At 39.8% G+C, this 22,475-nt stretch overlaps 1 long non-coding RNA gene across 2 annotated transcripts in view; it reads left to right on the top strand.

The window, feature by feature from the left end:
* LOC133058886 (uncharacterized) overlaps nucleotides 1-20,934 on the top strand; it is a 66,984-nt gene extending 46,050 nt beyond the window's left edge. For both annotated transcript variants that reach the window (XR_009693416.1, XR_009693417.1), the window contains 3 exons: nucleotides 8,574-8,890; nucleotides 14,902-14,968; nucleotides 20,363-20,934. This is a non-coding gene — a long non-coding RNA (uncharacterized LOC133058886). The remainder of the gene's footprint in view (nucleotides 1-8,573; nucleotides 8,891-14,901; nucleotides 14,969-20,362) is intronic.
* Nucleotides 20,935-22,475: the final 1,541 nt, after the last annotated feature.

Here is a 22,475-nt window from a genome sequence, read left to right as displayed (position 1 = left end):
AACTCTCGTGGGAGGTGGTACTGGGGTTCAGGCCAAGTTTAACTAGAGATCCAAACGGCATGTGAGCATACTTCATATCCAAGGTATACTTAGGCTAGCTGGATTTGTTGTTTCTTACACCAGAAATGAATTATAAACATCAGTCCAAAGGCAGAGACAGACTAATTTTTCTTTCATTTAATTCCCCAAGGCTGAAAATCTGTGTTCATGTCTGGAATGGGCCTGAATCGGTTGGGTGGGAAATAGCAGGTCATGGGTTACTTCTTCCAAGAAAAGAGAGAAGCAGGAGCAGGAAACTTGGGAAGGTGATGCTTTGGAGGTATAGAACTCTGAGGAAAGTGACGTCTTCTTCCATGCACTTAAACTCCCCTTCCGGGGTAATGCAATGCTTCATTTTCTGACATAGGGCACAAGCTCTCTTTCTCTGAGTTCTAATCATTGCTTCTCTCCTGCCTGGTAATAGCTTCACCCACCCCCTGGGTTTCCTGGTGGAGTCAGTGGTAAAGAATCTGCCTTCCAATGCAGGAGATGCAAGGTATGTGTGTTTGATCCCTGGGTTGGGAAGATCCCTTGGAGAAGGGAATGACAACCCACTCCAGTGTTCTAGCCTGGAGAATCCCCATGGACAGAAGAGCCTGGCGGGCTACAGTCCATGGGGTTGCAAAGAGTCGGACACGACTGAGCACTACTACTATATGACTATACACCCCCTGAAACACACACTGTCTCTAGCTCGGAGTCTGCCCTGGCCCTCTGCTTACCTTTGGAAATGGCCCCTGTTGGTAAGCTGTTTTCAATGATTGGATTTGACAGTGGTGGAGTAGAAGGTAGGAGAAAGCCTTCCTCATGGTTCAGGTCTATGGAAGGAAGATAAGAAAGATCAGACTTCTCATGAGAAAGGAATAAAGCCTAAGGCTGCAGAGGAATATCTTTAAAATGCTAGAAGGGGAAAATTGTCAATCCCAAATTCTATAGCAAATATGAAGGGAAATTGAGACTTTTTTCCAGAAAAACAAAGACCTAGATCATTTATTACTAACAGACATGAACTACAAGAAATTTTAAAGGGATTTCTTTAGGCAAGAGGAATACAATATGAGATAAAACCTTGGACTTACACAAAAAATGAAGGACACTGGAAATTTTAAGAATGAACTGACTATAGAACTCAGTACACTTAATGTCATTTTGGGAACACACCTGTAATCCAATCTGATTATACAGGCTACTTAATTTGCCTGAACTGCTCTGAAGGAAATCCAGCATTCTAAAGTATAAGGAGAGTGGTTATTTATGTATGATTTAGGAGAAAAGGCAACTTAATTAAGGAAGACTGAGACTAAGTTTATTAAAGGCAAAGAAATTTTAAATTGTGCATCAAATGTAAAAAATATATAAGTAATAGAGATAAGAAAAAATTCAAGGAAGTAAAATGAGCATCGAAAATCTAAAGAAGAAAAAAGGATTACATTTTAAAATCTATCACTTTAATAATTTGAAATTTAAAATAGAACCAGAATGGTGTTTTTATAAGGCCTTCCCTCATAGCTCAGTAGATAAAGAATCTGCCTGCAATGCAGGAGACCCTGGTTTGATTCCTGGGTCGGGAAGATCCCTTGGAGAAGGGATAGGTTACCCACTCCTGTATTCTGGCCTGGAGAATTCCATGGACAGTCCACGGGGTGACAGAGTCAGACATGACTGAGTGACTTTCACTTTCACTTACAATGTTTTGATACAGAGCCATCCTTAAAAACAGCAAAAGCTTAAATAAACTCAATATATCTCTTTGGACTGTATTGGGCAATTCCGTAGAAAAGAAGAAATAAGGACATTTATGAACTGACATATATGAATACTTTTTGTTTACAAAATTAATTATATAGCATTTGGAATGTGCTAATTTCTATTCTAAGTACTTAAGAACATTAAATAATTTAATTCTCTCAAAGACCCTATGAGGTAGATACCATTATTTTTTATATCTTACACACACAGTGAAGGTCATATGGTAAGTTTGAGATTGAAAGCAGACATTTTCCCATATTCTTTGCTTTTAATCTATGTGCCATACTGCTTCCACACACAATAACTGGAGAATACCCTACATTTCAAATACAGATAATTTTTATTACTTTTTATATGTCTATAGAACATTTATAAAGATCGTATATCTGGCTACAAAAAAAGCTTCAGAAATTAAAAAAATAAAGATTTTATAGGTCACATTATCTGACCTTAATTCAGCTAGTAAGAAAAAAATTATCAAAAGATGACCAAAAATTGTCTTCTTGAAAATGAAAAAATAGTTAGAAAACAATTGACTTGAAGAAATCAAAAGGGAAATTACTGACCTTCTTTCACTAGGAAGGTCTTTTGACTGTACAATTTTTCTACTCTAATTTCACAGAGCTGTAGAAATTTTACAGTCAAAAGGCCTTCCTTGTGAAAGAATAAGGATGAGAAGTAAATAAACTAGGTCTACATTCTAAGAAATTAGAAAAATAACAATAAAGAATGATTAATAAAGGTAAAATCTTAATAGAAAGGAGAAAAGTAATAAAGTATATAAATAAATTTAAAATCTTATTATATTAAAATTCTATCCACTTGATAATCTAATTTTTTAAAAGAAAAAAAGCAAAATTATAAAAGATCAGAAAGTAGAAAGATCAAATATTAAAATGACCAAGAGTATTAAAAGAGAATATAATTTAAAACTTAATGGCAACAAATTTGAAAACTGGAGAAAACACTAGGAAAGAAGAGGAAAAATGATCTATTTTTGCAGATGATATGATTGTAAACTTAGAAAACCCAAAGGAATCTGGTAAAAATCTCCTGGATTTAAGAAGAGAATTTTGTAAAGTAGACGGATCCAAAAATATGCAAAAAACAAAAATCATTAACTTTTCTCTATTCTAGTAATAAAATAGGAATGGAAAAAAACATTCAAAATCAACCCCTCTGGAATACTCAGAAATAGATACAACAAAAAAAGGAAATAACAAAATCATACTAAAATATGTATGTAAAAGGAGAAATGGACAGACATGCCATATTTTTGGATGAGAAGACTCAATGCCATGAAAATATTCCCTCAAATTGTGTATGTATTTCACTAAAACTCACAGCAAGGTGGGTATTTTGGTTTGTTAGGCTTTGGCAATTAAATAAGATGATTATATCATTTCTAGAAAAAAATGAAATACTGAAGAAAGGGTAAGTAATTTTAGAAAACTAAACATGGGGCAGAGACTTCCTCACCAGTTATTAGAACTCTCTAGAAAGCCATTGTATTCAGATAAGTACCTTATTTGATCCCAATTTTATTGTGTATCTAAAGGTACAAATACATGAGTAAAATACACCACTAAAAATATAAAGGTAAAGCCAAGCTCTTGCAAGAAAAATCTAGATTACATGTACTATATTGTGCAGAAAACTTTCCTGATCAAAACTGAGAAGTCAAATGCTATGAGAGAAAAGGTAGGCATATTTAACTCTAAAATTATAACTTTAAGGCAAAGCTATTGTAAAAATATCATTGACCATAGTAGGCTTGCAGAAATACATATTGTATAGATAGTATATTTCATTTTTATAGTATACAAATATTTATTGTAATTTGACAAGACCAATGAGAACAAACAAGTAGGAAAATGGGCAAAGCATATGAATGGGCAATTCGTTGAAAAGCAAATCCAATGGCTAAGAAACATGGAAAATGTTCAGGTTCACCCAAAGCGAGGGAAATGCAAATTAAGATGAGATATCATTTCACACCTACCAGATTTTCTAAAATTTAAAAGATCTGAAGCACTTCTTGCTGGCAGGGTTGTAGGAAAGGGATCACTTTCATGGTCAGAATGAGAAATGCTATAGCCTCTTGGGGAAGCAGTACCGCAATACCTACTAAAATTTAAAATACACATACTTTTCAGGCCAGCAATCTTCTTCCTGGGAAACACTCCAATAGATGTAGTTGCTAGAACCTAAGTGTTTTTTTGGAGGGGGAGGATTGTTTTAGTTCTATTTTGCAAATTGTCTCTGAAAGCTACAATGTTTCTGGCAATAGGAGAGTGATTGAATAAACTATAGGGGAGCCCTGTGTTCCATAGCCCTGCTATCAAAAAGAATGACAGAGTTCTGCTAGTTGACAGGAGGTTTCAGAAAGTATTGTTGACTGAGTAAAGCACAATGCAGGAAAAAGAAGGGTAATATTTTTCTGTTTTTGTCAAACAATGATCAGAAAGTTCACGTGTGTGTAGGCATACATTTTTATATGACTAGACAGTCATCAGTAAATATAGGAAAGATACATATTAGATTATTAATATCAGTTATCTGTGTAGGTGGGTATGTTGGGAATTGATATATGTGTGTGTAAGGGAAGAGGAGGTGCCAAGTCTATAAAAAGGAAAACAAGCAAAAAGACCACCCACACAGCCACACACCTATGTTTAAACTGATCTCATATAGCATTTGTGAAAATACATGAATGCGTATTGTTCAAACATAAAGACCTCACCCAGCCAGTTTGAAGGATTCTGTCTCCCTGATAACTTCTTCCTTTCTAGGAACACTGGTTGTTCCATTTGTACACCTGCACCAACACATTCCCCAGGAAACAATTTCTGCTTCTGGGATTTCCATTCTTAATCCAAAGGCTTATGAAATGCAACCCACTCTAGTATTCTTGCCTGGAAAATCCCATGGACAAAGGAGCCTGGTGGGCTACAGTCCATAGCGTCACAGAGTCAGACATGACTGAGTGACTAACAGCACCCTCTCGGCATAGTGTCTCACCTCAGAAACAGCACTCAGAAAGGCTCCAACATCCTTCTGGAAACGAGCATCCTTTGGGGTCTCTACCTCTGTTGCTTTTTGTCTATACTTCCTTCTGTGAAATGACTCCTAGGTTAACCTTTGTAACTAGAGCAAATGACACAATTTGGGGGCCCTTCTCTAGGAGTGTCGGGCCATGGTTCTCTCCCCACAACAGAGAAGCAGAAGGTGAAGGTACTGGAAAATGCCCAGTTGCTCTTTAGATCATAAGTCCAAGAACTTTGAAGTTGTCTAAATTGTGAACTTCTTCAGCATCTCATGTGAGGTAAAATACCAGAAGCCAAGAAAACGAACTGGAGCTACCATTAGTCAGCCTACGCTGCTGACTGCCCCCTGGGTGTGTACAGAGTGTTTACTAGTTTTACATTCCGTGCTCACATCTGTCTGCCTCCCTCCACCTCCTCGTGGTGGAACAATTTCCTTCACTTCAAACGAAGCTCCAGGTGCAAGGAGGACCCCAGGCCCCGCCTCCGAGTCTGGCTCCTCTTGTTAATGAAACATGTCCTCTCTTCATCTTATCCCAAGCTGACTTCTGGAGCTATTCCTCAATGCATTCATCTGCTTTTGAACTCTGAGAGTGAGAAAGAAGTGTAGTTTTCTTTTTTCCTCAAGTCATTGACCCTAACTTTGTCCTGACATTTCAAATGGATGAACTGCAGAAACAGGAGGAATAATTTACACATGCCACTAAAGAGAACATGAAGCAAGTTAAAAAGAGGTGAATGGGCTGAGGGAGATTAGTCTTAGGCCTTTAACTTTTGGGGTGGTTTGTTATGCAGAAGTAGCTAACTGATGCTGTGTCAACCCTTTGCAATATGATATGCTTCTCCCAGTGAGAATTAGGGACCATGTCCCCACCCCGTGAATCAACCTGCTCGGGCCTCGGGATGTTGTGGGAGTACCAGAGCCTAGGCCCTGAGAGACTTGGCAACTTCCACCCTTACCCACCGGGACCCTGAGATGGCCATGCTGTTAAGACGCTCAGGCAAGTCTCCTGGGGAACGAGAGGCCTTTGGAAGAGAGCAGAGGCTCTCACCAATGGCAGCATCACCTCCCCGATGTGGTCAGGCCGTCTCGGACCTGGCAGCTGAAGGCAGGCTCATGCATGATCTCAGGCAAAATCCACAGTGGAAGAGCTCAGCCAACTCCCAGAATTAAGAGAAATAATAAAGGGTTGTGGGTTTAGTCACTGAGTTTGAAGCAGTTTATCATAACAGCAATAGTGATGAACATCGAGGCTTGGATATTTTAACTGAGTATCTTTTCTTTCTCTTTTCTAGTGTTCTGTGTATAATGGGGCTCCTTTTAAATATTTTTCCTTAGAAATCTTGGAAAATACATTCTCTTCATGGATACAAATAACTCCTAAATACCATGCATTTAAAAGTTCCTTAGAGACAGAAGATTCTAAAGGCAGGCAGTACATCTTATGTGTCTGCTCTTCAGTATCCCATACCCAGAACAGCACCATGTGACCCACGGATGGTCAGCATATGTTGACCAAATTAAGTATCTCGTGAGACACCTGTTGCTTTCATCTCATTTTCTTAGTGTTTGCATGTGTCACTGAACAAATGGTGACTTGTGGTTGGCTTGGCTTACCTGGACAGCCCTGCAGATGACCCCTTGTTGCTTCACTTTTCCACATAGAAAGTTCTCACAGTTGCCAGTGGGGAAGAAGTGAGCCTGTCTCCACTTGGTGGGGAACTGATGTCCTTGGACAAGAGTGTTCTGACTATGGGCTTCCCTGGGAGCTTAGCTGGTAAAGAATCTACCTGCAATGCAGGAGACCCAGGTTCAGTCCCTGGTTGGGGAAGATCCCTTGCAGAAGGAAATGGCAACCCACTCCAGTGTTCTTGCCTGGGAAATCCTGTGGATAGAGGAGCCTGGTGGGCTATGATCCATGGGGTCACAAAGGCTTGGACCTGACTCTGACCACAGTTACTGGTGGCAGGAGCGGCAGCTAGAGTTTATTGGCACTTATCAATATATTAGTCATCACACTATCACTTTACATAAATTAGCTAATTGAGTTAATTAGTTCATTATTATTTCCATAAGGCAGCTGAGGCACAGATGGACTAATTTATCTGCTCAGGCTAGCCCAGTTACATGGTAAAGTCTTAGCTTTCTTGCTTTTAGCAAACATTCTGGCTTTTTGTAGCTAAAATGCTTACAGCAGAAAGGTTTAAACTAAAGAATATTGAACATAGTCATTTATAAAAGTTATCTAACAAGAAATCACCTATAAATGGACAATCCCCAAAGTTTTAAATATCACTGCACTTCTCATTAGTCAAGAACAAGTATTACTGACAGTATTACTGCAGTTGTACAGAGAAAGTTTTAAAACATGTAAACTAATACAAAAAATAGCATTATATGAGAACTTGGCTTTAAAGGTATTTACACCATTTTAAAGTGACCAGATTTATAAAGTGAAATGACCAGAGAATGAGACAAGATACAATTTTAAAAAGACCAAAGCATTTCTGAGACCTCACCTCTTGCAGGGAAGAATCTGAGCCGTATTTCAAAGCTCCCTGTTTCCTCGAAGCAAAACCACAAAGTTCATGTTTGGATGTTACAGCACTGAAAGATGGCTCAATAGGCCAGACTAACCTGTGTTAGCAACTAGAATAATCTCCAGAAAAGAAAATTTACTTTGGGATTTAAGATGATCAAAACTGATTACTTTTCAAGAGGCTTAGAAACCCAAAGCTGTAAACACAGCTGGGGAAATACTTGAATCTGGGTCCGTAAAAACTCCAGTGAATAATCCATCCTTCTGCCTCATGACGTGGACACTGCACCACACACATGAACCTATGGGGAAGCAGTAAATATTTTTATACAACCTTGTTTGTGAAGAGAGGAGGAAAATGTATAGAGACATGCCCACCCACATCTTTGATGTGTGTAAAGTAAATATCTTTCTTGTTTTATTGAAGTAAAGGCTAAAGGATTACATTCAGCCCAGCAAGTAAATTGTAGCACAGGAATATTATAACCAAACTTATAAAAATTGGATTTATCTTCTCAAAATTTAGAGTGCCAATAGGATTATTTTTATTGGATAAAAAATCACTGTTTTACTATTTTTTGACCAAACGTTAATAGAACTGGGGCCAGTTTTCTCTATACAGGATAATTTAGACCTTTCCGTTCCCAGGAGGATAAACATCTATTAGTATATATTAACAATGAATATCTCTGGTAGTAGGATTAGGAGTATTGGCTATTTACTTCTCTTTGCTTTTTGTTGTTTTTGAAATTTTTCAAAAAAGCATATATTATTATTTTCAAAAGTGCATATATAAGAGCATTTTTTATAATAACAAATTATAATTTTTAAAAGCAATCAACCTACTTAACTTACTGGTAGACAGTCCTGCAATATTTAAATAGTTTGCCCTTAAGTACTTTGCCTACCAAATAAATCCTTGTCTTCAGTTTATTTAAAAACAATTTTCCCTTCCCAAAGAATTCTTATGATCAATTTTCACTGATATCTAGAAATTTATATCCAGGCTAAGAAAACTTTGACACAGAACTTGAGCCTTGAAAAAAAATTAACTGTGAAGAGGAAAGAAATTATGCCTTAAAAATTTCTTTTTCAGATGACTTGCTGTGTAGTTCATTAGCAAGAGACACAAAAAGTACTTTCTCAAATAATAACGGTCCAGAACCTTGCTCTTTGAGATAACAAGACTCTGTTTTTGCAGGTGGCCTTCTACTCAAAGAACAAAAACTGGAAGCATCCATTGAATTGCCCTGTTTACATGTGTTGAGTCATGCCGATGGAACAGAGCTAATCAAGTCCTGGGTACAAAGCCCTTTATGTCAAGGAAAAGGACCAGCTTCAGATACACTAACCCCAGAGGCAAACACTTTCGTGTGTCTCGACAAAGCCTTGAAGCCAGTGAGGAGGACCTTGGAGGCAGATCAGGCCAATCGAAGGCTCATGTGAGCCACAAATGAGAGCCACTGGCAGAATTTTAGATTTTCTAGTGGCCACATTTTAGAAAGTAAAAACAAACAGGTAAGTTGATTTTACCATTATATTTTAACTAAATGCATGTAAAATAGAATCATTTCAATTTTTAAAATGTACTTTCATTTGCAGTGTGCATTTCACACTTAGGGCACAGCTCCCTTTGGACTAGCCACATTTCAAGAGTTCAAGAGCCACATGTAACCAATGGCTACCTTATGGGACAGTGCCACTCTAGGGTAAAAATGTTTTTCTCGCCAAGTAGGATTATAGCGTCTTAAATAATTTTTTATGTTGAGATATAATTCACACACTGAAATTCATCCTTTTAAGCATACAATCCAACGCTCTTTATTATTATCACAAGATTGTTTGTTACCATTCTTTATCACCTCTAATTCCAGAACATTTTCATCATTCCCCAGAGAAATTCCATACCATTGTCAGTCACTCCCCATTCCCCTTTTTCCCCAGCCCCAACAGAGCATTCTATCTCCATGGACTTGCCTCTTTTGGACATTTTATATAAATGGACCCATTTATACAGTATATGTGGCCTCTTGTATCAGACTTCTTTCACTTAGCATAATGTTATCAAGCTTTATCCATGTTGTAGCATGTATCAGAACTTCGCTCCTTTTTAAGGTTGAATGCTCTTCCTTTGTATGGATATATACCACATTTTCTTTAACTACATATTCATCAATTGATGGGACTTTGGGTTCTTTCCACATTTTAGCTACTATGAACAATACTATTATGAACATGTAAAAGTTTTTGTGAGATCATATGTTTTCAATTCTACCTAGGAATGGAATTTCTGGGTCAAATCCTAACACTGTGTTAAACAATTTAAGGAACAGCCAAACTGTTTTCCAAAGTGTTTGAACCATTTTACATTCCCACCAGCAGTGTATGAAGGTTCCAATTTCATCAATGTGTGTTATTATCCACTCTCTTATTATAGGGCTTCCCTGGTAGCTCAGACAGTAAAAAATCTACCTGCAATGCAGGAGACCCAGTTTGATCCCAGCATCAGGAAGATGCCCTGGAGAAGGGGATGGCTACACACTCCAGTATTCTTGCCTGGAGAATTCCATGGACAGAGGAGCCTGGTGGGCTACAGCCCATGGGTTGCAAAGAGTCGGACATGACTGAGAGACTAATATTTTCACTTTTTTTTTTATTATAGCCATCATGATGAGTGTGAAATTTAACAAATGTGGGGTTAGCTAATGTTTTACAGATTAAAAATTTGAAAACTGTGCTTACAAAAATGCAACAGGGGCTATTGTATTTCTACAGATTTCAAAGAAGAGGGGTAAAACTCACATTTGCCAAGTTTACTTGTAAACTGAGAGTGTTAGTCACTAAGTCATGTCCGACTCTTTGTGACCCATGGACTGTAACCCACCAGGCTTCTCTGGTGTCATTGCTTCTAGCAATGACAATTAATATTATCTGTGATTCCTGAGTGTGTGTGTGTGTGTGTGTGTGTGTGTGTGTATAAGCTCAATGAATCATCACATTGGCACATTGGCCCTAGGGGGTAGGTGCTAGAATTACCATCTTCATTTTATGGATGAGTACGTTGAAGCCTGAAGATGTTAACTAACTGCTCAAGATTCCACGGCTTAGGGTCCATGCTTTTAAGGCAGTAATTTGCTTTATTTCATTTGTTAGTACTACTTGGTAGGAAGTAATCCATGATCTCCTCTAGACCAGTGGTTCTCAAAATGCGGTCCCCAGACGAGCTGCATCTGCATCACGTGTGTGTATGTTAGAAGTACAAACTCTTGGGCTCTAGTCCAGAATTACTGCATCACAAACTCTGAGGGTGGGATCCAGCAATTTCTGTCTTAACAAGCCTTCTGTCATTTTGATGCATGTGAATATTTGAAAACCACTGATCTAGAGCAAGAATGTCATAGGATCACAGTTTATAGATAAACCCCTATGAGTCAGATACAGTGGCAGGAGTTTGATGATTTCTATCAGAGCCTTCAATACTGAAAAGGACATCATTGTCCTTCCAGGATTTAGAATCAAGTGAATTTGATAGAAGGGTAGCTCAGTGTTACCTTATGGTGCAGCTGGTTCTAAATTAACGTATGATGCTCCTCCCAGGGAAGAAAGCTTCCTGGAGGAAATGCCTTATTGAGCTTCCAATAAGCTTAGAAAGCCAACATCAGTTTTAGGTTATTCAAGTATTTTGGTTACTCCTGATACTTTCAGGAGAGAACCCAAATTCTATAGCATGACTTTTAAAACACTTTACTAACCAGCTCCTACATCTGTTCCCACCTCATCTCTCCTATTGCCCCTGCTACTCAAAGGGGCCCACAGAGCATACTGACATCGCCTGAGAACTCCTTAGCAATGCAGAGTTTCAGAGCTCATTCCTGACTACAGAATCAGAATCTGCATTTGAGCAAGAACTCAGGTGATTTGCATGTATAATAAAGTTTCAAAAGTACAGCTCTAGCTAGAGGGAAGGACCAAGCCATTCTCCTAAACTGTTCAATTATATCCTGCGTAATGCCCTCTGTCCGGACTATCCTTTCGTCCTTTGGCTCCTCTGACCCTCAGAGAAATCGGACATCCTTCCATGACAGCACCAGACTGCAGTTGTTTATTCATCTGTTTGTCTTTAGTACTAGACTGAGAGTTTCTCAAGGTCAGGGAGCTTTCTATTTTTCTCTGTAATTTGCAGAGATTCAGGCCACACTGGCCTCATTGGACATAGTGGGCGCAGGACAGAAAGGGCAACAGGGGACTGGGGAGTGGCCAGGGGTTAATCCAGTTCCTACTTTTGAAAAGATCACATTATGAGTTCTCATTCTATTTTGATTTCCCAGATCCAACCTCAAAAGACAGGCCGTGACATGACAGGAAACGAACAAGGGGTTAAGAGCTGGGTTCTGAATACGATGCTGCTCTGGGGTGAATCACTGTGGTCCTTTCCTTTCCTCGTCTCGGGCTCTGTCCCCTCATTAATAAGTGAGGGAGTTGGACTCAGAAACCCCCTCAGTCTTCCCCTGCCCCACCATAGATTGCTTTAAACACTAAAGTTTTAATATTTCTGAGATATTAATGCCATCTAATGCAAGTGACTTTGGGAAATTCAGGTTTTATTTAAACAGGCCTCTGGAGGATAATCAGTTTTCAAAATCTCTTTCATAGGTGAGTTACACTAAGTTATATGCTTTCCCTATTCCCCAGACGTTTTCTTAAATCACGGCTTATTATATTTTTAGTTTTTCATGAAAAGGAATCTGTTGAATGGAACCTGCTTCAGAAAGACCTAGGCGTATTGTAAGCCAGGAAGAGTGGATTTTGATCAAGAAAGCTGGCATTTGCAATAAACCCAACTTTGTTCTGAGTGACTAAGTTCCTTAAAAAACCGGCTAACGCCTCAACGAGTGTGTTGATTAGAAAATACTGACAATTTTCAAAACACTAGCCTTGCATGTTAATGGCCCGGTGTCGCGGGAGGGAACAGAGAGGCACTGTTGGCGCACACTGGACTGTTCTCACACGCGGAGACCGTCAACCTGGCCGGCCTGGGGAGACTGGGGCTCCCCTTGTTTCTCCACCGCTCCGCCACCCCAGGGCTGGCAATGCACCATTATCTCTCATTCTGACATCTGAAGAGAGAGCCTGAATGCCAGGAAGGAAGTTTTCCAAATTGGTATAAAAACAAAATCCTCTTATTACAACAGGATACAGTAAAGAAAACAGAGAAGGATGCTCATGAGAAGGAAAAGGTTTAAAAAGTGTCAATGAAAAATTTCTGAGAAAACCAAATACCTCTAGCACAGTTTCTTGCATTTGCTGGGAAAAAAACAGCATTGCTGGAGAAATGAGTGGCTGAGTAGAGCTGTCCCATATGTTGCCAGAAAGATCCCTCACCCTTGTCTATGTTATAGGACTTTAAAAATCTAATTTAACTGGAAATCAGCAGCATTTTCTCTCACAATTTCATTTCTCTTAGAAGTAAACTATTATTCTTTGGGAGGGGAGTTTTCATGAGTTTTGGCTAGAAGTGAATATGGTTGTACAATAAAGATGGAAAGAGCTTGTCCTTTCATTAGCCAGAGATTAAGGGACATGGTGTATGGTGGTATTTAGTCTTAAAAAGCTTTAATAACTTATCCAAACTTAGGGCTGAAAGAGATTTCAAAATGGTGTGCAGAGTCACCACTCAGGATCCAACGTTCTAGACAGAGCACTTGATGCTGCATACATCGTATGGCAAGAATATGTCCGGGTCAGCCACTGTGAATGCTTGACTTAAATAGGGCTAACTTCATCTCCATTGCACCAGAGGATGGAAGGGGAAGAGGTCTGACTCCATAGAACATGAATAAAATATCATTTCAACCCACTGAATTCTCAGCTGAAGTAACACGGATGTGTTTCATTTCTGCTAGAGCTTTAGAGAATGTATAATTGTCCAGAGATGTATATGTGGTCCTCCTTAGAGTCCTCACATACACAGTCCGATGAGGTAGGCCTCCTTTGTTCCCATTTTATAGACAAGTGAACTGAAGCCCTGTGGCGTTATGACATTCCCATGGTTGCTCAGCTAATGAGTAGCAAAGCCAGAATCTAAACCCAGGTCTATTTGCACCTGGAGTACAAGTTCTACATTTTGAACTTCTTTCACAATAGTTTAAATGACAGTCTTGCATTGAAAGGTCTATCTCTAGATAGTTACTCATCAAAGGAATATAGATTTTCCTGATTTCCCAGTTACTTGAGTAACCTATGCTCTTAAAGCTGCCCTCTCCCCTTCCCCCTGAGAACTGGGCTCTCCTATTGTCCTTTTCTTGAGGAACCTTCAGGCTCATCTTTCTACTGGCTGTCCCCTCTCGACATGCTCATGTTCCAGTTACCCTTATGCTGAATAATTCTTGACTCTTCTGTAGTTTTTAATAATTATCCTAGTTCTGTCCTTTCCTCAACAAGTAAGCTCTTTGGCTTCAACTTCATGGTCCTCACAAGCCACCCCCTAGCTCTGCTGAAGTGCATCCTCATAGGCACTCATGACCTTCAACCACCGAACCCGAAGACCTTCCCTGGCTGTCCTTCACCTTGACCTTTCTGCAGCATCTGGCCCCACAGACCGTCCACTGCCTGGAATCCTGCCTGTGCACATTAGACACACAAAAATTTATTAAATGATTGGTTAAAAATATATTCAAAGATTTAAAAAATTCTTTAATTTATTTTTTAATTTAAATTATTTATTTTACTTTACAACATTGTATTGGTTTTGCCATACATTTACTTGAATCTGCCATGGGTGTACATGTATATGGCTGATTCATATCAATGTATGACAAAACCCACTGAAATGTTGTGAAGTAATTAGCCTCCAACTAATAAAAAAAAATTCTTAAATACAATGCCCATATGGTTAAAGATCAGAAAAAAAATGTTTTTATACATAAACATCCTTCTATATTTTTAAATAATTCATAAGAAAATGATTCTAGTTAAGGAAACTGCCCAACATTTCAGCAACAGCCCTCTTTCATAGGGTAAGGAATAAATTCAATTGTTTTTAAAAAAGATTTATATGTTTTTGGTTAATACTTTTTAAATTATTGGTACGTAATATATAAAAATTTAACACAAAATGGATTATTAGCGTGGTGACTATAGTTAACAATACTGTACAGTATATTTGATAATTCTTAATAGAGTACATCATAAAAGTTCTTATTACAAGAAAAATATTTTTGTAATTATGTGTGGTGATTGATATTAACTAAACCTAATGGTAGTCATTTTGTAATATGTGTAAATCATTATGTGATACATCTAAAATGAATACAATGTTATATGTCAGTGACATTTCAAGTTTTAAAAAGGATCATTGGTTTAAATGCCAGAGTGAAAATTAAAACTCTTAGAAGAAAATATAAAAGTCAATCTTTATGATTTGAAGATTGAATTAAGTAATGATTTCTTAGAAATAATGCATAAGAAAAAACAACAAAAGAAGAAATAAATTGGTCTTCATCAAAATTAAACATTTCTGTGTTCCAAAGGACACCATCAAGAAAACGAAAAAAGAACATATAGAATGTGAGAAAATATTTGCAAATCATATATAAGGTAAGTAACTTGTCTTCAGAATATATTAATATAAGGAACTCTCCAGGTTTGCCTCAATTTCTGTGCTTGAGCAATAAAATAGAAACAATTTTTAAAAGAATGTATAAAGAATCCTTACAACTCAACAACAAAAAGACAAGCAGGCCAGTTGAAAAGTGGGCAAATGACTTCTCTTAAATGACTTAAATAGACATTTGTCTTGACCATACAAATGGTCAATAAGTACATGAAAAGATGTTCAACATCACAAATTATTGGGGAAATACAAATCAAAATCACGAGATAACACTTCATACCCACTGAAGTGAAGTGAAGTGAAGTCGCTCAGTCATGTCCGACTCTTTGCGACCCCTAGGGTATCTAAAATAAAAAAGACAGGACAAATATTGGCCTACAAGGAGATATCACTTCCTTTCCATCAGATTGGTTATTATTTAAATGAAAGAAAGAAAGAAAGAAAATAAAAAGTCTGGCTAGTATGTGGAGAAATCCTAACACTTGTTCATTATTGATGAGAATGTGAAATTGTACAGCTACTGTGGAAAACAGTATGGTAGTTCCTCAAAAAAAATTAAACATTGAACTACCACATGATTCAGAAATTCCACTTTTGGATATACATCCAAAAGAATTTAAACCAGGGACTCAGATATTTCTACACTCATGATTGCTGCTGCTGCTGCTACTAAGTCGCTTCAGTCGTGTCTGACTCTGTGCGACCCCATAGACGGCAGCCCACCAGGCTCCCATCCCCGGGATTCTCCAGGCAAGAACTCTGGAGTGGGTTGCCATTTCCTTCTCCAATTCATGAAAGTGAAAAGTGAAAGTGAAGTCGCTCAGTCATGTCCAACTCTTAGCGACCCCATGGACTGCAGCCTACCAGGCTCCTCTGTCCATGGGATTTTCCAGGCAAGAGTACTGGAGTGGGTTGCCATTGCCTTCTCCAACACCCATGTTTAGAGAAGCATTATTCAGAACAGCAAAAGGGTTGAAGCAATTCAAGTTCCATCAATGGATGAATGGATAAAGAAAAGGTATATACATACAATGAAATATTAATCAACCTTAAAAAGGAAAGAAATTCTGACTTATGCTATGACATAGATAAACCTTGAAGACATAATGCTGCATGCAACAGGCCAGTCACAAAGGCCAAATACTGTATGATTTTACTTATATAAGGTACCCAGAGTAGTCAAATTCATAGACACAGAATGTAAAATGGTGGTTGCAAGGGGCTTAAGGAGAGGGGAATGGAAAGTTATAGTTTAATGGGTACAGATTTTCAGGTTGTGTAGATGAGAAAGTTCTGGAGATTGATGGTGGAGATTGTTACACAAGAAGTGAATGTATTTAATGCCACACTATACCTTAAACTTGCAAAAACAAAACAAAACCAACCAAGCAAAAAAAAAAAACATTGGCAGGGATATAGAGAAATTGGAAGCCTCATACACTGCTGAATTTGTAAAATAGTGCAGCCACTTTTGAGTTCTGTAGTTCCTCAAAATGTTAAACAGAGATAACATATTATCCAGCAATTCCACTTCTATATAATATATATCCCTAAGAAAATTTAAAATACATATCCATATAAAATATGTACACAAATGTTCATAGCAGCAACTGGTGAATGGGTACACAGAATAGGGTATATCCATACGTGTGCTCACTCAGTCATGTCCAGGTCTTTGCGACCCCATGGATGATAGCCTGGCAGGCTTCTCTGTCCATGGGATTCTTCTGGCAGGAATACTGGCATGGAGTCCATTTCCTCCTTCAGGATATCTTCCTGACCCAGGGATCAAACCTGCGTCTCTTATGTCTCCTGCATTGGCAGGTGGATTCTTTAGCACTAGACCACCTGGGAAGCCCTGCTATGCATACAATAGAATATTATTCACTAATAAAAAGGGATGAAGTGTTGATACATGCTACAGCACAGATGAATCTTGAAAACTTTACAGTAAGTGACAGAAGCTTGACTCAGAACAGATATCATGTGATTCACTGAAAAGAAACGTCCAGAATAAGCAAGTCTGCAGAGATAGAAAATAGATCAGAAGTTTCTAGGGACTGAGCAGAGCAGGGGGTGGAGAGGCACTGTGACAGGGTCTAGATTTCATTTCCGGGTGATGCAGATGTTCTGAAATGTGATAGTGTTGATGGTTGCACAACCCTGTAAATGCATTGTGCACTTTAAAAGAGTGAATTCTGTGGTATGTGAATTATAACACAATAAAGCATTTTTAAAAGGAAAAAAGTAGGGATTGGCTACCTGCAAGTTAGTGTTCATTTCCTCATTCATTCATTTACCAAATTCTTGTGGAACATTCTTTGAAGAAGGGACTGTGTTAGGAGCTAGGCATAGCAGCATTATGAAAAAGATTTGTGGCAAGCAGGCTGGAATGGGCACCCAGAGCCACATGCAGAGCTGGAAACATTGGGAGTTAGCCGATACAGAGCATCACGCCGCTGCTGGTCAATAGTCACTTCTCGACACTCTTTTCACCATAAATGACAGAGCAAGAAGGGAAACAAGCTCTTCTCTAGCCTTTTTGTGATCCCCCAAAATAAAAAGCTCCAGAGTTTCTCAGGGTGTTCAGGAAAGAGCTTTATAATCATAATACTGAAGACTCGAGTATTAATTTTACCTTTGAAACCTGATAAAAAGCATGCCATAGGCCCATCTTTGCCGAGAGTCTGAAATGGAAGTGAAGGTGGGAATATGGCAAGAGATCCGGAGGACTGGGCTTTCGTTCCTCACACGCTACAGACAAACCACGGCATGAAATGAGGGCCGGGGATCCGAGGCCAGCTTGCTTGTACAAGACCGGCACGTGAGGCCCCCTGCTCCAACATGTCACCCTCTGGTGCCCCCGACCTCGTTTGTCCCCGGTACCTAATGGGGCTGTTTCACAGGGCAGTTCAAGCTGGTGCCCAGCCTCTGTCTCCTAGGCCAGTTATGTCTTCAGGGAGGAGGAAAACTTAAGCTGGTGTAGTGAGACTCTCCTAGATGGCGTGAAGAGGACTTGGTTTAGAGTCATTAATTACCTATGGGCTGCCCCATCCTCTCAACTCTCTTATCACGGTCCTTGAAGGTACAATGTGGCCCTCAGAATGTATTCATCGCTCTGCCCAGTACTCATTAACATTTATAAGGAAAGCCGAATCAAGGTGTGTTAAACTGTTTCTAACAGAGTTGAGCAATCTTGTTGAAAGTTTAATTTGCTTCCAAATAACTTGGGTTGACACACATCTCTTCCATGAGAATTCCTACTGATGGCAAGTTTTTATCTTGAAAGGAACTCACTTGCGAACAACTCATTCCAAAAAATAGCGATTTTTTTTTAACTTGGAATTGGTTTTCCTTTGACTCCAATAAAATGAAATAATCCCAGACTAGAGTCTCACAACCTAAAGAAAATTTAAATATTAAAGAAATCCAATAATTGTTGAGTATATGGAAACAAAGTAGTTGGTGGCTCTTTCTTAAATGTGGTAAAGGGTCAAGCGGTCTTGAGTTAGCACACCTCTGGAAGACAGATACCATAATCTGCTCAAATGTATGCTGCTCTGAGCAACATGGATGGACTTGGAGGGCATTAGGCTAAGTGAAATAAGTCAGAGAAACACAAATACTGCATGATATCACTTATTTGTGGAATCTAAAAACTACAACCAAAACTGGTGAATACAACAAAAAGGAAGCAGAGTCGCAGATACAGAGAACAAACTAGAAGCTGCCAAGAGGACTGGAGGGCGGTAGATGGTAGAGCAGTTGGAGGTACAAACTATTGCATGTAATAGGCTCAAGGGTATATTGTACAACACAGGGAATACAGCTGATACCTTACAATTTACGAACGGAAAGTAACCTTTAAAAGTGTATAATGTTTTTAAATTTAAGAAATTAAAAAACTTCAAAATTAAAATTTATTTTTAAAACAGTAATACTCTGAGCTGACCTCGAGCCTATTAAAGCCTCCACTGCCGTTGCTGGCCCTCTGAAGCATTCAGACGTGGTTTTAAGGAGCCTGCACCCCTTTCTTATTAGCCAGTCCTCTTTGCATTTCCCATGGGAGGATTCCAGGGGGGTGCCCAATGGGAGTGTTCAGCTCTGGATCAAGTGGACCCGGGATTTACCTAATTCCAACTTCACAAGTCTCTGAGGGAAACTGCATTTAGGAAGCAACTAAAAGAGACGATCGTGGGTGTTGGTTCACAGCGCTCCAACCCGAAGGCATTTTTCTTTAGCACCTTTTCTCATTTTCAAGTGGGAGTGAAAATTAAATTCACTGGGAACAGAATCATCTACAGGATTTTCATTAGGGAAAGTGTGGAGGCAGCCATTTGGTTGTGAGGATGGGGCAGGTAGAGACTTCTTGAAGCTGAGTGCATGTGGCAGGCGCACAGGTTTTGAGTGTTTCTGTGGGCTTTTGAGGGGCTACTTGAGATGGGCAGGGCAGGGAATCCCCCATCCCCACACCTCCAGCCATTCCTCAGCGTATCCACAAACACAAGACTGGAAGCTGCCCCTAGATGGGCGGTGGGGCGGTGGGGGGGGGTGGGGTGGGCAGAATGATGGCTACAAAGTTCTTGCCACCGAGAAACAGACCAGTATCACACCATCCAGCAGAGCGGCAGGGTTTCAGTGCTAAGAACTCTCTCTAGCTCTTTCTGACCTGCGTTGACCCATCCTTTCAAATGTGGCCAAGGCAATGCCTGGTGGCTCAGGCTGTAAAGAATCTGCCAGCAATGCAGAAGAGTCGGGTTCAATCCCTGGGTCAGGAAGATCCCCTGGAGAAGGTAATGGCTACCCATTCCAGTACTCTTGTCTGGAAAATCCCATGGACAGAGGAGCCTGGAGGACTACAGTCCATGGGGGTCATAAAGAGTTGGATGTGACTGAGCAACTAACAATTTTTTTCAAGGCAATGCCAAAGTGTGGCTTTACTCCTGGACCTGGAAAAAAGGAGTGTGCCTTCCAAATGGCTCATCTGTACACAGGCTGCAGCCCAGTTCAAGGGTGCACTGAGCCAAAGGCAAAGCCGTTTGTAACAGAACTGAACCAGAGGGCAGGGACAGGCTCAGACCTGGGAGGTGGAAACAACACACCCACTCCTGAAATCTGCTCAGTCTTTGGGGGTGATCAGGGTGGTGGTGGTAAGTCTGTGCCTCTTTCCAGCAGATCTCAGTGGAACAACCCTGAGACCAACACCCCTGGCTTGGCGGGAGCCTTTTGTTTTATGTGACACAGAGGCTATGGTCTGATTTTTTTTTAATGAACGATACAATATTGCACAAAGTTGGGGGGTGGGAAGAACCTCTCCATGTATCCACAAAAGAGCATAAATAAATGTTTTTCGCTAGTCAAGGCTATGGTTTTTCCAGTGGTCATGTATGGATGTGAGAGTTGGACAGTGAAGAAAGCTGAGCGCTGAAGAATTGATGCTTTTGAACTGTGGTGCTGGAGAAGACTCTTGAGAGTCCCTTGGACTGCAAGGAGATCCAACCAGTCCATCCTAAAGGAGATCAGTCCTGGGTGTTCATTGGAAGGACTGATGTTGAAGCTGAAACTCCAGTAGTTTGGCCACCTGATGTGAAGAGTTGACTCATTGGAAAAGACCCTGATGCTGGGAGGGATTGAAGACAGGAGGAGAAGGGGATGACAGAGGATGAGATGGCTGGATGGCATCACCGACTCAACGGACATGGGTTTGGGTGGACGCCGGGAGTTGGTGATGGACAGGGAGGCCTGGCGTGCTGCGGTTCATGGGGTTGCAAAGAGTCGGACACGACTGAGCGACTGAACTGAACTGAACTGAAATGTTTTTCTCATTATGACAAAACACTACCCTAGTGAAAAGCCAAAATCTACACAATGTACTGATTGTGATTTTTTCTATTATGCTTCATTGGTCCGTGGCAGGGGGTACCTTCAATCATCTTTGAAAGTATGAACATTTTTCCACAAAAATTATTTCTTGGTTAAAAAAAAAAAAGAAATGTAATATCACTGTGTGAGTTTTCTCTTGACCTGAGCTATGTAGTATTTCAGGAATTCTTGCTTAGAACAGAGGCTTTTAAATTAATAATGACTCAAGGCATTAAAACATCTTGTCACTCAGAACAGGATGCTTACACAGCCAATCTTTTTTATTTGTAGATTCCATACTTGTGGACTCTCCTAGTTACTAAAATGTATTTGCAATCCCAGATTCGATGCCTGTGACACATTCACAGTCATCTGTGGAAGTGCTCAGACCCAGCTGCCTTCTTTAATCACCTCTCATACTACAAACATGTTTTCTTCATGATCTGTTCAATGCTACATTTTTTTGTTTTTTACATTTCTGTGCAGTTTTGTGCATTTTTGCCAGTTCATGCAAAGCCAGTCCAGGTAAGGCAATGAGGGGAGCTAGGTGAGAAGTTTGCAATAAGTATCCACTGGCTAGAAGTATAGTCTTATGGATCGGGTCAATATGGAGAAGTGTATGTGTGTGTGAAAGAGAGGGGGAGAGAAAGGGAGATGGGTGGGGAAGGAGGGAGACTCTTGGAAAGAATTTCAGTATCCAGCTGGTTTTCATGGTTGAAGGATCGAGAGTTTGGTGGGATAATACAGGAGCGTGAGCCGTCTTGATTGGGTAAATTGATTCTGGGCCTGATTTCAGGCACAAAGATGCATCACTTGGGGGGATCCTGCTGTGGACTTCCAGTAGAAAACTACGACCAGAAAGCTCCCCAACAAGATCTGAAGACATATAAAGATTCCTGAAAAATCTGGTTTTACTTTATTTGTGTGTGTGTGTGCACGTGCGCAAGCGCTTGTTGCTCAGTCGTGTCTGACTCTTTGCCACCCCATGGACTGGAGCCTGCCAGACTCCTCTGTCCATGGAATTTTCCAGGCAAGAATACTGGAGTGGGTTGCTATTTCCTTCTCCAGGTTTTACTTTGCATTTGATAAGAAATGTAGTCAAACTGGCTATTGGCTGTCAAATTAAAAGTGGGAGTCTCTTCTTTCACCTCTGTTGCAATTGTCCCCAGAGTCCTCTTTTCGTTAGCACTCTGACGCCAACACAGTTCCAAACCTCCTATCCTGACAGGCTTCCCTGTGGCACAGTTCAAAAATCCCCCAACTTTCCACCTTCACTGCACATTTGAAGCATATGGGCAGTTTTCAAAAACCCTCATGTCAGACCCCCACTTACGACCAATCAAAGCAGAATTTCTGGGGGATGGGACCTAAGCATGGGTAATTTTTTCAATGCCTTGGTGATTGTAATATACTGGCCCCAGGTGACTGAAGTATGCCTAATAGAGTAATTCTCAATCCTGGCTGCATTAGAATCACTCAGGTACTTAAATCTCAGGTGAATCAATTCAAAACCCCCTTGAAGGTAGAGAAAGCCTGGGCATTGGTGTATATTTTTTAAAGTCTTTGAGAATCCTTGGTTTAGTGAGATAGTTATCACATGTTTGAAATAAAATCTGCTGGAGAAAAGCA

The sequence above is a fragment of the Dama dama genome, chromosome 6 (assembly GCF_033118175.1).
Source record: "Dama dama isolate Ldn47 chromosome 6, ASM3311817v1, whole genome shotgun sequence".
Lineage (NCBI taxonomy): Eukaryota > Metazoa > Chordata > Mammalia > Artiodactyla > Cervidae > Dama > Dama dama.
The sequence above is the reverse complement of the archived record's forward strand: the minus strand, read 5'-3'. Positions and strand labels throughout refer to the sequence as shown.